Source organism: Silene latifolia, chromosome 2, assembly GCF_048544455.1.
Source record: "Silene latifolia isolate original U9 population chromosome 2, ASM4854445v1, whole genome shotgun sequence".
NCBI lineage: Eukaryota > Viridiplantae > Streptophyta > Magnoliopsida > Caryophyllales > Caryophyllaceae > Silene > Silene latifolia.
In genome coordinates this window covers 154,349,338-154,364,650 of record NC_133527.1, presented here as the reverse complement: position 1 = coordinate 154,364,650, position 15,313 = coordinate 154,349,338, and positions in this window count along the sequence as shown.

Genomic DNA, 15,313 nt, shown 5'->3' with positions numbered 1-15,313 from the left:
TGTTTAGCTAACCTTGATAAAGTCATGCAGCGTTGTATAGATGTTAATCTTGTTTTAAACTGGGAAAAGTGTCAGTTTATGGTCAATGAGGGAGTTGTGTTAGGGCATCTGATTTCTGATAAAGGTATACATGTTGACAAGGCAAAGGTGCAGGTGATTGAGCAATTACCTCCTCCCGTGAATGTTAAAGGAGTGAGGAGTTTCCTAGGTCACGCTGGTTTCTACCGGCGTTTCATTAAGGATTTTTCAAAAATTGCTAAACCACTTACACAATTGCTTCTTAAGGATGCTGTCTTTGAATTTACTGATGAGTGTCATGTCGCTTTTAACAGGTTAAAGGAGGCCCTAGTTTCTGCGCCAATCATTCAGCCGCCTGATTGGGACCTCCCATTTGAGATCATGTGTGATGCCAGCGATTATGCTATCGGTGCAGTTCTGGGACACAAAAGAATAAAGCTTTGAATGCCATATACTATGCGAGCCGAACTCTGGATGAGGCTCAAGTCAACTATTTTACCACTGAGAAAGAGTTTCTAGCTGTTGTTTTTGCTTTAGACAAATTTCGGTCTTATTTGTTAGGTTCTAAAGTTATTGTTTACACTGACCATGCAGCGTTGAAGACTCTCTTTATTAAGAAAGATGCGAAGCCGAGGCTTTTGAGGTGGATACTCCTTTTGCAGGAGTTTGATTTGGAGATCAAAGATAAGAAAGGAGCAGAGAATGTGGTAGCTGACCACTTATCTCGTCTGCACGGTGACGAGAAAGGGAGGACTCTTTGCCTATTAATGATTCCTTTCCCCGATGAGAGTTTGTTAGCTATTACTACTTCAGGGTCTTATCCACCTCCGTGGTTTCTTTGATTTTGCTAACTTTGTCTTTGTGACGGTAGGATACCACCCGAGCTTTCATGGCAGCAAAAGAAGCGGTTTGCCTATGATGCTAGACAGTATTTTTGGGATGATCCTTATGTTTTCAAGGAATGTGCAGACGGTCTCATCCGGAGATGCGTACCTCAGTGGGAGGTGAAGGATATCCTAGAGGCTTGCCACTCTTCTGCTTATGGTGGTCATCACGGTCCGTCCAGGACCGTAGCTAAGGTACTCCAATCTGGTTTCTATTGGCCAACTTTGCATGCAGTTGTCGCAGCTTTTGTTCTTTGAATGCGATGCTTGTCAAAGATCGGGGAATATTTCCAAGAGACATGAGATGCCACAGGTAGGCATTCTTGAGGTCGATATTTTCGATGTCTGGGGCATCGATTATCAAGGACCTTTTCCGAGCAGTCAAGGTAATAAATATATCCTCGTAGCTGTAGATTATGTATCCAAGTGGGTAGAAGCTATTGCTACTCCCCATTGCGATGCAAAAGCCGTGATTAAATTGTTTAAAAAGATTATTTTCCCTCGTTTTGGTGTCCCTCGGGTTGTCATTAGTGATGGGGGAATGCACTTTAAAGAGAAACAACTTAGTGCTTTATTGACTAAATTCGGTGTCCAACATCGTAGAGGTTTGGGGTATCATCCCCAAACTAGTGGTCAGGTTGAGGTTTCTAACAGAGAATTGAAAGAAGTCTTAGCTAAAGTTGTTTCTAAATCACGGAAAGACTGGAGTCTCAAATTAGCTGATGTCTTATGGGCCTATAGAACTGCGTTTAAAACGCCAATCGGGATGTCACCGTACCGATTGATTTATGGTAAGACATGTCATTTACCTGTTGAGTTAGAGCGTAAGTATTGGTGGGCTATTTGTGATTTGAATTTGGATCCTAACCTCTCTCGTGAGAAACGCATGACACAGCTGAATGAGCTAGAGGAATTTAGGCTGCTGGCCTATGACAATGCAAGGATCTACAAGGAGAAATCAAAGCGCTGGCATGACAAGAGAATCATAAAGCGCGAGTTCCATATTGGCGATAAGGTACTTCTTTTTAACGCTCGTATCCGTTTATTTCCTGGTAAGCTGAAATCCAGGTGGACCGGCCCCTATACGGTCACAGCTGTCACAAAGTTCGGATCTGTTGAATTGGAGACCTCAGCTGGAGAAAGGTTCAAGGTAAATGGCCAATATGTGAAGCACTACCATGGATCAGATGCATATGTTGGGAAGGTCGAGGTTTTGTACTTCGATCCGATATCAGATGATGAGAAGTGAGGTAACAAGGTCGTGCGGGACCTCTTAAACCAGTGCTAACTGGGAGGCAACCCAGGTTGTAGTTATTTTGTAATTTAGGATTTCCGTTTTGTTGTTTCATTCTATTTGCTTTTAAGTTTTCTTGTTTTGCTTCCTTTATTTTCATGCATTTGCAATTTCTTGGTTTGGGAAAATTGTACGCCTTTGATAATTTATGCAGGAATTTATTTTATGCAAAGTGCGTAAGTGGTCTACTGGATTTTTGCGAGAGACAGACAGGAAGTTATGATGGCAAAATAAATTTTGACGATTTTAATCCCAATTGCCAGCTTAAATAGTCGATCGACTAGGATGTTCAGTCGATCGACTGAAGCGAGGAGTACAGAGGCTACTGTGCATAGGGTAGTGGTCGATCGACTGGGTCACATAGTCGATCGACCACCACCTGAGAGTCCAAGCCAGGATTATGAAGGATCGGTCGATCGATCGTAAAACCGGTCGATCGACCAGATCATGAGTTCGAGGGTCAGCTTGATAAGGGAAGTTTCAACCCTTATTTCCTCATTCTTTCATTGTTCAAAAAAATCAGAAAAGAGCAAACCCCTTTTCCCTCCCCCTTTTTCGCGTTTTCTCTTGCAAATCCGCCTCATTCTCTGCCATTCTTACTTTAATCTTCAAAGAAATCATCACGGTATGCTTCTAAACTTATTTCTATGCTATTTGTTCGAGTTTTGCTGAAGATCCATGCTAATTTTTCGAGCACTGACCCCTTGAGTCGAAAAAATCGATTTGGGGAAAATGATTTTAGGGTGTGATTTCTATTCATTTACATGCTTTAATTGCTTATTCTAGCCTTTACCCCTTGATTTTCGACACTAATTAGCAACTAGGAGCGATTAATTCCGCCTGCCCTAAAAATTTCGAAACCCTTATTTGGGTAGATGGTCTGATTTTGATGCGGGTTTCCGGAATTTGTACCTTGAGTTGGTTGTTGTTGCTAATTCGACTCTTTTGCAGGAATAACAATGACAAAGGGAAAAGCGCCAATGCAAGAGGGACAGTCGAGCCAACGGCCTGCTAAGCGGCCGCACGGACCGCCTCTGATGATAGAAACCACTACGGATAGTTTACCTGACTATCCGCAGGTTATCTTTGAAAAACCTATTCAGCGCGCTAAATTCTCTTTCTTTGCTTCGTGCAGTAAAGGTCACACTACCCGGTTTCTCCACAAAGACACTTTGGAGAGACTAGGTCACATTCTGAGCCGGTCGTGTCCCCGCTAAATGGGACGGGTATGACGGGTCTTGTGGACATGTCTGAGTTCACATATTATGTCATGACCCTCGAATTCTTTTCCTCTTACGCTTTTGATACCAAAGCCTTTGAGGCTGATGAGACCAACCCCTGCATTTCCTTTCGACTTTTTAATGTTAATTACTCTCTGACCCTTGCTGATTTTACGGGTTTTCTGGGTCTGTCCTTCGAGGGTCGCACCTCGGACCCCTCTGACACTCACCGGGCCATGTGGTCCTGCATTGGTGACACTTACGGGTCGAGGAGAACGAGCACTTCCGTTCACTTGCCCCCTCTTCGTTATTTTCTACGGCTAATGGGTAATACCATTTTTGGCCGTAAAGAGTCGAACAATGTTAATAATATTGAGCTTTCAATTTTGGCGGGTTATCTGAACGTTGAGCGTCGGAGAGCCCGCATCTATAACATTGCCTACTTGACCGCCGCTCACTTTCAGACTGTAAGTGAGGGCGCCTTGACCACCATTGCCTGTGGCGGTTTGGTGACACGTATCGCCAACCGTCTTGTTTTACTTTTCCCTCGACAGGAGGATCCCATTGACCCAGAGCTGCGTTTTATGGACCTCCCCTACGCGAGGGGTGTCTATTGGGTCGATAGACAGATGCGGTGGAAGATTGACTCTTTCATCTGTGACCGTATCCCTGTCACCGGCTACCCTCCTGTCTTGCCCCTCACCACTGTTGAGGGGGCTGCTAGGCCACCTTTGCCTAGTTACAGGCTTCCTTTGGTGGCGGCCACGCCTTCTGCTGGCACTTCGAGGAGGGCTCATGCCTCCTCTTCACAGGCACCCCCTACCTCCACTACGCCGACTGCTGGCACCTCCACTTTTCGACCACCTACTCCCTTGGTTGTCCCTCCGGTCATGGACCAGAGGGCGATGTCACGTGTTTTGGGTGATTTATGCAGGAGCTTCAACGAGCACAGATTGGACACGGCCATCGCCCTATTCCCGGTCTACGGCGAGCTAGCTCGAGGGGGGCTGCTTCCACAGGGTGACTGGGCTCACCCTTCTTACTTTGTTCCTCCTGTGGGTGGCTACCCTCAGGCTGCTAGGAGACCCCCTCCTACCACCACCTCTACCGGTCCCTCCACTTCCCGGAGAGCCACTCCCTCCGTTTCCAGGAGAGCTACACCTGCTGCTGAGGAGGAGGAGAGTGAGTCGGGGTCTGACGAGGACGGAGACTCTGACTACGAGGGTGGAGATTAGATGTTGGTGACCTCCCCGTTTTTGGCTGGTTTGGGGAGGTCGTATTTTGTGAGTTGTTTTCCTTTCTCTTTTCGCTTCCTTTTACTTTTATGCTTTTATTCTCCCATTTTTCTGCTGGTGATTTGCTGTTGAGCACAATGGGGACATTGTGCGTTTTGGTTTGGGGAGGGTATTTGCATATGCCTTTTGTTTTGCATCTGCATTTGTTTTTTATTGCATTTCAGTCACATGTTTTGTGCATTTCTGTTTGCATTTGTTTTTATTTTCACCATTCAAAAAAAAACAAAGAAAAAATTGAAAAAATGCATAAAAAACCAAAAATATCACGTTCACTTTTGCATATAGTTGAGTCGGATTGGAGTTTTTAATGATGATTCTGCTCTATTAGTCAAATATGCCATTCCTTGCCCTTTCATAGCTGCTTAGCAAGAATTAAAAGTGATCTCTCAAATTTCGTTATGGAATCCATTTCGGGCAATTAGACTTGACTCATTACTTTTGGCAAACTACTTATACCTTCTGAGATATAGAGCCTATAACTGGTGACATTTATGACCGGTTAATTTAGGATTGAGAGTAGTTACTCCCTTCATTTCATGTTTTGCACGTGTATGAGTTTTGATTTCTTATTGCCTATACGCATTGGTTTGTGGTCGGTATTGCATGTTTAGAGAACTTTTGCATCCTCCCCTTTCTCATTTTACCCCACTAACTCCACTATAAGCCAAAATTGCCAGTTGCCCTCAACTACATCCCATAATTAGCCTACCATTGTGCCAAGCTAGGGAGTAGTAGAGGAATTTGTTGATTTAAGCTGTTTTGGTTCGCTCTTGTAATGTTGGAGCGGGTATTTTTGAGAAGTGACGGATTTACTTCAGCCTGAAAAAAGGAAGAAAGAAGAAAAAAATTCAGAAAAAAATGAAAAAAAGAGGAGGCTGTTACCTGGGCAGAATGTTCTGAAGTGTGCAGGGTGGTCGGTCGACAGCCCTCAGTGGTCGATCGACCACCAGTTCAAATTTCGAAAAAAAAAAAAAAAAAAAAAAAAAGGAACAGAAATAGAAAAATGAAAAAAAAAAGAGAGAGTCTTGAAAATAATAAGTCTTGGCTGAAATAAAACACGCCTCATGTGTTTACCTCTTGATTTGGAGGCGTCCGTTTGGATTTGTGTGTTGCCTAGTCGATAAAGGCATGTTCTTTTTGTTGAGTTGGAAGAACGGGATTCGGTTTCTGATAGTTCGTTAGGTACTAGCTTGGCTCTTACCTTCACTTTCCCATAATTGTTTTGCCTCTTCTTTCCCACTTAGCCTCACATTTCCAAATTTTGCAATGGTTCGGCATGTGATAGTCCTTGACGGTGGTTATGCGTATGTACGGTAAATAAAATCGTTATTCATGCTAGTCAGGCATACATGTTTTGTCGGTCGCAGTCTAGGTGAGAGACTATATTTTTCTTCCCTCTCTTTACATAATATCTTACCATCTGCTTTGCTGAGAGAAGAGCGATCCGGGAGAGTCCGATTGTATGAGTCTTGCAAGGTCGAACGCCCGACTTAATTCTATGATATGCATAAATTTGTTCGCTTGATTTAAGCCTCGCAGTAGTTGACTTTGGGCATTAAATGGTTTGGCATTGACTTGTAGTTAGCTCTGAAATGTAGTCCTTTTCATTTAGTTTCATACGGGTCATAGTGCTTGCTTGGGGACAAGCAAGGTTTGGTTTGGGGAGATTTGATACGTGCATATTCTATACACTTTATCTGCGGTTTTGGCACGTATTTTCATGCATAATTGATAGCTGAAGGCTACTATTTCTCCCAAAACAGTTTACTTTGCATTTTCTATGATTTATTATAGGAATGCGTGGAAGTAGGCTAAATCAAGCCAAGTTCATCCTCCGGAAGCGAGTTCAAGGAAGCTAAGAGGAAGGAGAGTTCATCCACTCACCTTGAGATGCGTGCAAGGAGTGAAGAGTCATTTTGGAAGCATCAAGAGCCACCGCACAGCATTATCAGTCGATCGACTAAGCCTTTCAGTCGATCGACCACTGGAGCTCGACGAGAATTCTTATTCGCATGTTGATCGATCGACCTGCATTCCCAGTCGATCGACCTGATTTCGAGCTGATGTTTAATTTTCCGTGTTAGACTTTTAAAAGCCCAACTTGTAATTAACTTTCAGTATCTTTTTATCGAGTACGCAAAGAACTTTTAGGTTATGTTATTCATTCTGGAAAAAACTCAGTTTTCAGATCTAGCTTGAGACGGAAACCTTTGATTGGAATGCTTTGTTCTTGATATTCAATTAGTAAGACTTTTATGCAATTCTTCTTTTTCCTATTTTTGCTTGTTATTTTAATTCCTGTTTCATCAATTAATTTCAGCAATTGATTTCTTCCCCTTTGTGTTAATTAAATTTCATTATGTCAAAGTTGTTCTTTATTATTAATTTCGCAATTAGTGTAGTTACGATTATGCGTAGGTAACTCCTTTGATTGGGAATTAGGTGAGCCATGGTATAAAATTAGGATTGTTGTGTAGCATGAGTTCTTCCGTATTGGTCTTGTCATCTTTCGATGGATTTCTTTGCTAGGTCGAAAGATTGGTAATTGATTTATCGCTAGATTTAGAATTTTTCTGGAGTGAAAACTTTGATAAATTCTAGGGATTATTAGACCGTGAGGTTATTTGAGCTTTGATCGAAAGACTAGCTTATTTTCCCTGAGACCGTATTATGAGATCTCTGCTGCTTGACTGACTTGTTATTTGCCATGGTGAACCGAAATTCCCCATCCTCTTTTTATCTTGTTAAGAATATTCATTTAGCATTTAGCCAGTTAATCAATCGATTTCAAAAACCCCAATTTTTCGTTACTTTATAGACTGAAAAAATAGCAAACGAAATCAACCTTGTCTCTCTGTGGTTCGACCCTTACTATCACTAGCTATAGTTTTAGTTTGGAATTATAAATATTATTTTTGACACCTTACGACGGGTATCAAATTTTGGCGCCGTTGCCGGGGAGGCAATAGTTCTAATTTTTAGTTGTTTTATTTTAGTCTGTTTTTCGCCTCAAGGGAAGACTGAGTACCTTGAGGCAGTTCTCATCTCCTTCTTTAGTGTTGTCTATTTGCAGTACTTCAGGAGAGTCCACTCATGTTCCATTCTTGGGAGCAGCAGGTGGAGATTTGTGGGAGATGTGGCGCTGAGGGGCATGATTCTGCTATATGCCGAGCAGATATGGACCAAGTCTATGCTTACTGGCATTATAAACAAGGTCATTATGTGCCACCACATCCGTACTACCAGCAAGGCTTCCAAGAGCCTTCATACTCCTTTGCACCGCCTCAGCAAGACCCTTTTCCTTCTGAAGAGAGTGCGGAAATGAAGTCTATGATGGAGATGCTTAAACTCCAAATGCAAGAAATCGCTGAACAGAGAGAAGCTTCTTTCAAAAGACTTGAGCTTCTCTTGGCTCAAGTAGCTGCCGAGCAAAACGATGATGTGTATGACTCGGAGGATGATGATTTAGAGGACGATGAAGCGTCAATTGAAGACTTCAATGCTGTGCCACATGAAGAATTCGATCAAGCGATTTGTGTGGTCGAACGAATGACATTGCGAAGGAAGAGCGGTCGATCGATCGGAACCGATGGTCGATCGACCGATTATCTTTGGAGGAGGAAACTACTCGATCGAGTAGTGATGCTGTTCGATCAACCCCTGCAGCCTTGGGAATTGTTAAATCGTCACCAACGCCTATTCCGGATGACGATGAGAAGGTAAATGAAGACCACTCCTATCCGATTAGAGGTAATTCCACTCCTTTAGTCGATTATGTGTACCTTCCTACTCCTTCATTGAACCATTTCTTCTTTGTAGGATTGACGCCTCCGTCCCGGTTTGGGAACAAATTGGAGGAACATCGCTTTGTTTCTCTTTCTACGGTCTTGGCAAGTTCAAAGACCCGGAGGTGAGTTGGGTGTTCCTAGCTTGAAGTCGCACTTTGCCGGATATATGATCCAGGAGGAGGTCCTGATGAGGATATGCCGTCTAAGAAGAAGCTGTGCGCTGAGGTGAAAAATTGGGATCCGGATGCCTCGAGACGTTGTTGTTCTTCCGTTGCCATGTTGTGGAGGCCGGGAGTAGATTTGACGGTTTCTGAAGCCACTGCGTTCAGTCAGAAGCCTAGTAGTGGGCCATTCCGTGGCCGTTCTTGATCAACTATTAGTTGATCAATTGCTTCCTCATAAAACATTGTTTTTGTTGCATTTTGTTAGACTTCCTTTTTAGTATTTTGTGTGCGCGAGACTTCGCATTTTATTTCGCTTATTTAGGATTTTTAAGTACTTTAGACTTTATTCTGGGTTTTGCGCAATTTTGGGCGCGTATTATTGTGCATTTGCAGGTTTTAGACCTCGGTAGCTCTAGTTATTGAGCTAATACGAAGAATTAAGATGTCGCAAGAGGTGTTTTGATCGATCGGATCGCTAATATGGTCGATCGACTGATTTGCAGGTTTACAGGAGCTACTGTTCACGCCCACTTGATCGATCGACCGATCTTCTTGGTCGATCGACCACTGCTGCTGTTGTATTTGTTCACGACCTCTCCCCTGCTGTGTTTGGTCGATTTGCGGACTTAAGGGAGTTCTCTACTCCCTTTTATCTTCCGTAAAATTTATTTATTTCTTCTGTTCTCTCATGTATGCACGATTTCACCGTCCCAAAATTGTTTTCTCAGTCTTATGCGTGGTATTTTTCTGTCTTTTCGTGCACTTATGGTAGCATCATCTCTCTTGAAACCTCCTAGCTCACGCTGGTTTGGGAGGTTTCCTTTCTTTGCGCTCAAAGTCTTGTGAGTTCCCGATTTCCACTTCATGTCATACTTATTTATTTCTCGCAAATTCCCATTTCTCTTTTCTTCATTATATGATTTTGCACAATGGGGACATTGTGCGATTTGGTTTGGGGAAGGGTTTTGTGTCGCATATCATTTGCTTGCATTCACGTTTAATTCTGTTTTGCATTGTTTATTTCATTTCTCTTATATATACAGAAAATTCAAATTCAAAAAAAAAAAAAAAAAAAAATTTCAAAAAATTTCAAAAAAAAATTCCCATAAAATGCACGTCTATTTTAGCATATAGGTCGAGTCGGAACGGTAGTATTTCTATGATGATTTCGCATTTACACCTGCTTTGCCTGAGCCTTGCTAGATTAACATGTTATTAGTAGAATCGTTTATGCATATCTACGAGTTTTCGTTAATTTATTTGCTGGACTTGAGACCTGACTTAGAAAATTGGCAAGCTACATCATATTTCTGAGTTTTAGAGCCTATAACTGGTGACATTCATGACCGGTTTATCTAGGAATGTGAGTTGTACTCCTTATGAGACATGTTTCCTTAATTTGCATAAATATGAACTTGATCTACTTAATACCTGTATGCGTTCGGTTTGTGGATTGTCGACACATGTGGTAGAGGTTTCCCTTTATTCATTTTGCCCATAAACTCCACACTGCCAAAAATATCCTTTTTGTCCCATTTACTACATCCTACATTTAGCCTGTCCTTTGTCAAGCTAGTAGTCTGTTTTCTTGGGGTGGTTACTCATTTTTGGTGGCATATGCTCTGTTGAGACGTTATTGGGAAGATGAAATAAAGGAGGGAAAGAAACAAAGTGAAAAAAAAAAATGAGAAAAGATTCGAAAAAGAAAGAAAAAAAAAAAGAAAAAAAGAGTTCTGTACTGTTCAAGGCAGTCGATCGACTGCCAATTTTAGTCGATCGACTGAAGATCCGAGAAAAAAAAAGTCAATTCGCATAATTTAATCCTTATCTTTTGGCGATTTTTGCTCCCATGTTTCATCTATATCCTATGGGGAGTTTATTGATTTGTTAGTTTGGAGATTGTGAGTCTTGTGCTTGCTATAGCACCGTTTCGTTTGATTATGAGCAAGAAGTTGGATGTTGCCATTTGGTTCCGTTTTGGTACTAGCTTGATCACCTGTACCTCCACTTTTCCATAAAACGTTTTGCCTCTTTTTACCCATACCTCACATTTCCATATTTATACCTCGGCATGTGTCATTGGTCATCTGTTGGTTGGAATGCATATGTACGGTTATAAGAGATCATTTTCATATTTTATTGCTGGCATGTCTTCATAGGTCATAGTTAGGTGAGAGTCTTTACAAATTTAATTCTTTCTATCTTTCACATATTCACCTGTTCTTATGAGAGATTTGAGCGACCCGCGAGAGTCCAATTTGATAAGTCTCTACAGTTGACGGTTCAGCTGTTTTTAACGACTTTATAATTCGTTTGCATGATTCATACACTAGTTGATTGTTGGCTATGCATTAAACTGGTTTAGGCTTGACAGGTTGCATTTCGCTCTGAGATTGAACTCGTTCCATTAGGTTATTACATCGAGTCTAGTTCCTGCTTGGGGACAAGCAAGGTTTGGTTTGGGGAGATTGATGCGTGTCTAAAATATGATGTTTCACACTTTATTCTACACGCATTTCAGAGCTCAAATGTGCAATATATGCCATTATTTCCCTATTTTCCTCTACTTTTGTGTTTTTGTCTATTATTGCAGAAATATGAAGAATTGAGCGGAAATCGAGCCGAATCCGTCCCTAAGTAATTAACATTGCATTTGACATGAAGTATTGACTCGAGGAATGAGCTTGGTGCGCGTTTCAAGGCCTAAAGATAGCAAAAGCATGGGTGCGTACGAGTTTAACAAGCGAAGAAGTGCTTCTCGACATTGCAGCCTGCTTCAGATGGCTATATCTCGAGTTCTAAACCTGATAATCGAGTGATTCCAATTGGAGGTGAAAGCTTATCCTCTTAGCTTTCCAACGCCGTGTAGAACGCCTGATTTGACCAAGGAACGAAGAAATGGCAGCTGTTTTAAGATCGGTGCGCTGCTGCAGAATTCGTCGAATGCACTCTTCAGACAAAGAACCTTGGTCGATCGACTGATGCTTATGGTCGATCGACCAGAGCACGAGATCAGAAGCTACTGTTCATTATAGGTTGGTCGATCGACTGAGCAACATGGTCGATCGACCAAGTTACGAGCTGATACGCGGATTAAACATAAAGATCGAGAAATACAAAGCCCAAAGCTATATTAGGTTTAGGGATTTAGTTACGTTAGTTTGCTATATAACGTAACCTGACTAAGAACTTCAATTATTCAGTTTTTCATTAGGTTCTTTATCAGTTTAGTTTATCAAATAATTAGGGTTTGGGAAACTATTTCGCATTGGATTTTCGTTGTGCTTTCAATCATTCCGTTACAATTCTTCTGCGATCTTGGTATTCTTCTTATTCCAGTTTATTACGTTATTCGCATTCATAGATTTAGAATTGTTAGTTAGTCTCCCGAACCCAATTTATCATTATTGTTAATTGTTTGTTCATTCGTTTTAAGCATGAATTCTTCTACTTATTTCGTTAATTTCATTGTCGTTATCATCGTTAGTATGAGTAGCTAATTAGTTTGTGCTAGGATGTAGGGGAATTATAGCGTAGGCGGCAATATGATGAACACGGCCTGATTCGCGTGTTGGTCGATCGACCGCCATGCCTGGTCGATCGACTGACCACGTGAGGTTTTTATTTTCGTTTTAATTGTTTTAATTCTTAATTTGACGAATCGAGTGCACACGACTAGTTGAATGTTTAGGATATGACTGACCCATTAGATCGAGAGATAGGGACAGTTGTTAGATCACCAATTAAAATGACTAAACTATGCTGAGATCGAAAGATAGGTAAAGTTTAGATTATAAGTCACTTTTCAGGACGAAAGTTAGTATTAGTGATATTAGGGACTTATAGCGAGATCGAAAGATGCTATTTGTTAAGAGTGGACCGAGAGGACCTCTTTATTTCCCGCCTCATGTGTTTTGATTTAGACTGTTTAGTATCTTTGCCGCCAAACTATAACGAACCGACCATCCTTGCACCCCTTTTATTATCTATTTTCATCCGTATTTTGTTTATTGTCTTTATTTGTCATTGTATGTAGACCAAATCAATTAAACCCCCACTTTCGTTACCTTAGACTAAATTAGACAGCTATTAATTACATTCGCCTCCTTGTGGTTCGACCCTGTTACCACTAGCCTAGGTTAGTTTTAATAGGAAATTATAAATCTTATTTTTGGTACTCACAACGACGGGTATCAATTGGTTAAAAACCGATAAATATCGATCTTTTTCTTCACAAAATTTATCCCATTTTGGTGTTCTTGGGAGTGTTCCAGAATACTAAAAATTTTTGTTTCAATTGTTTGGGTAATTTTTCAATTATTTTGGATTTTTACTTAAATATTATGATTTTATCGATTAAATTAGAAAAAATATCACCAAATCAAACTAATAATTTATCATAAAATTAGTGAGGACTAATTTTGAGGTTCAAAACAGTTTGGACCATTAGTTTGGACTTAAATGAGATTTAAGAGTTGATTATTGATTTTTACATGTTAAAAATCGATTAAATCCACATAAACCGAGACGGATACCAACGAATGCTAGATAGGGCGATTTTGGCATCATTTTACAGCATTTAAAGCATATTTATTTAAGTTGAAGGAATGATTGTCATTTATTTAAAGTATTTATCTTGTTGTACCTAGTATGGCCTAGTTAATTTTAATCGTTATTACCCGAAATGAATGGGAATATCAATTTGTTTGTAATTAAATACGATCTCGTATCGTCGGGTTGTAATTAATTAATAGTTTTATTTATTTTATTAATTAATGTATAATAGGAATAGCTATGTAATTCATTTGTAATAGTTATTTTTACCGGCGTTTCCAAAAGACGGATTACAACGAGACGGAGTCTATTTTTGGAAGGTGTTCCAAATCCCACAAGGAAGAGCCACTTATGGAATGAAGAGGCAAGGGACCAAGGAGTTGGTTTCCGAAATGTAATAGACTAGTTTTTATTAACTAGGTGGCCATACTAGGATTTATTCATATGCTTACATGTTTGCTTGTTTTATTTTCGCGCATGCCAAAATCGCCATTCACACTACAAGAAAAACGCGGCTTACTGACGGCCCTACCGACGGAAAAAAGAGTCCGTCAGTATCTATTGGCGCGTTGACCAAGTCAAAGGCGCCAAAAGAACTGTGACGGAAATTCCGTCAGGAATCTTTTAATACTGACGGAAAATCCGTCAATGCATTTTTTTTCGCGGTTGTCAATTCACGTCATTTACATTCACCGAATTAATTCACTTATAAGGAATTTATGACTAAATTGACAAGATCTCTCACATAACTAAAATTGAGATTAGCCTTACCAATTAGTAACACCTATGAATCTCTTGTTCATTAGAGCCACGCTCGCCCAAGCGGGGTGTTCTCTTTTTACCTTGGGTAAGTAGGGTGGTAAACGGTTATCACACGCTAAAATTGGTTGGACTCAACGGGATAAAAGACGGTCTTGTGTTCCGGGGCTAGTAGATGAATTTGAGGAAATTCGTCGACCAAGAGTTCAAGAGGTAGAATTAGTCAACGTGACTTACCGAATTTACGCAATTATGGGATGTTTCGCCCAAGCGATGCTCATTTTTGTTTAATATTTGGGTCTTGGAATCATTTATATAATTTAGTGGGAGGTCATTATATAAATGCTAAAACTTGCTAAACATGTTTTTACAAGTAATTTTTTTTAAAACAATGAATGTTAATTTTTCCTTTTTGTTGTAGCATTTTAATTCGCAATGACAACTTCATCAACTCCATCGACTACTTCACTAGGCAAAGATTCATGGCTAAGGTCCGTAATGGACAAATGTATTTTAAAAGATGACGGTAGTAACTTTCTTGAATGGGAATCCAACATCAAAAGTGCCGCGTTGTCCGACAATGTGCTCACTTACTTGACCGATGCTCCTCCAATCGAGCCCGGTGCAAGAGCTTCATCGGCGGTGCGGACCGCCTATGATGACTATGTGAGGATGTTGAATGATATCAAGAATGTGTTGATATGGTCAATATCCCAAAAGCTCAAGCTATCATGCATTTCTTTAAATGCGTACGAGATTTTCACTCGTATGATCACTATGTTTTCATAAACACCAAAAGTCCATCAATACGATGCGGCGGCACGCTTCTTTGAAGCTATGCTTGAGAGAGGCCAAAAGGTTGGTCCCCAAGTACTCAAAATGGTCGAATATGTTGACATCCTAGAGCGTCTAGGGTGTAAGATTCCTAAGATTCTTGTTGTGGATCGTATCCTTCACTCACTCCCCACCAAGTTTGCCCACTTTAGGGTAAACTACAACATGAATGACATGGATAAGAGTTACCATGAAATTCATGCACTCCCGCCCAAGCGGAAAGGGATATGGAGGCTAGTGGGAGTGAAAAGGGAGATGTTTTAACCATGAAGTTAAAGAACATGACTCTTGGAGTTAAGAAAGGAAAAGGGAAAGAAAAGTCCCAATTCAAGAAATCGTCAAAGAAACATGACAAGGGAAAGGGGAAGGCCGTTGAGAATGGCAATCCCAAGGTAAAAAGTGTCAAGCTCTCCGAGGCCGAATGTTTCCATTGTAATGGGAAGGGGCATTATAGGAGGAGTTGTCCCAAATACTTGGAGGATCTCAAGGAAGGGCGTGTGACG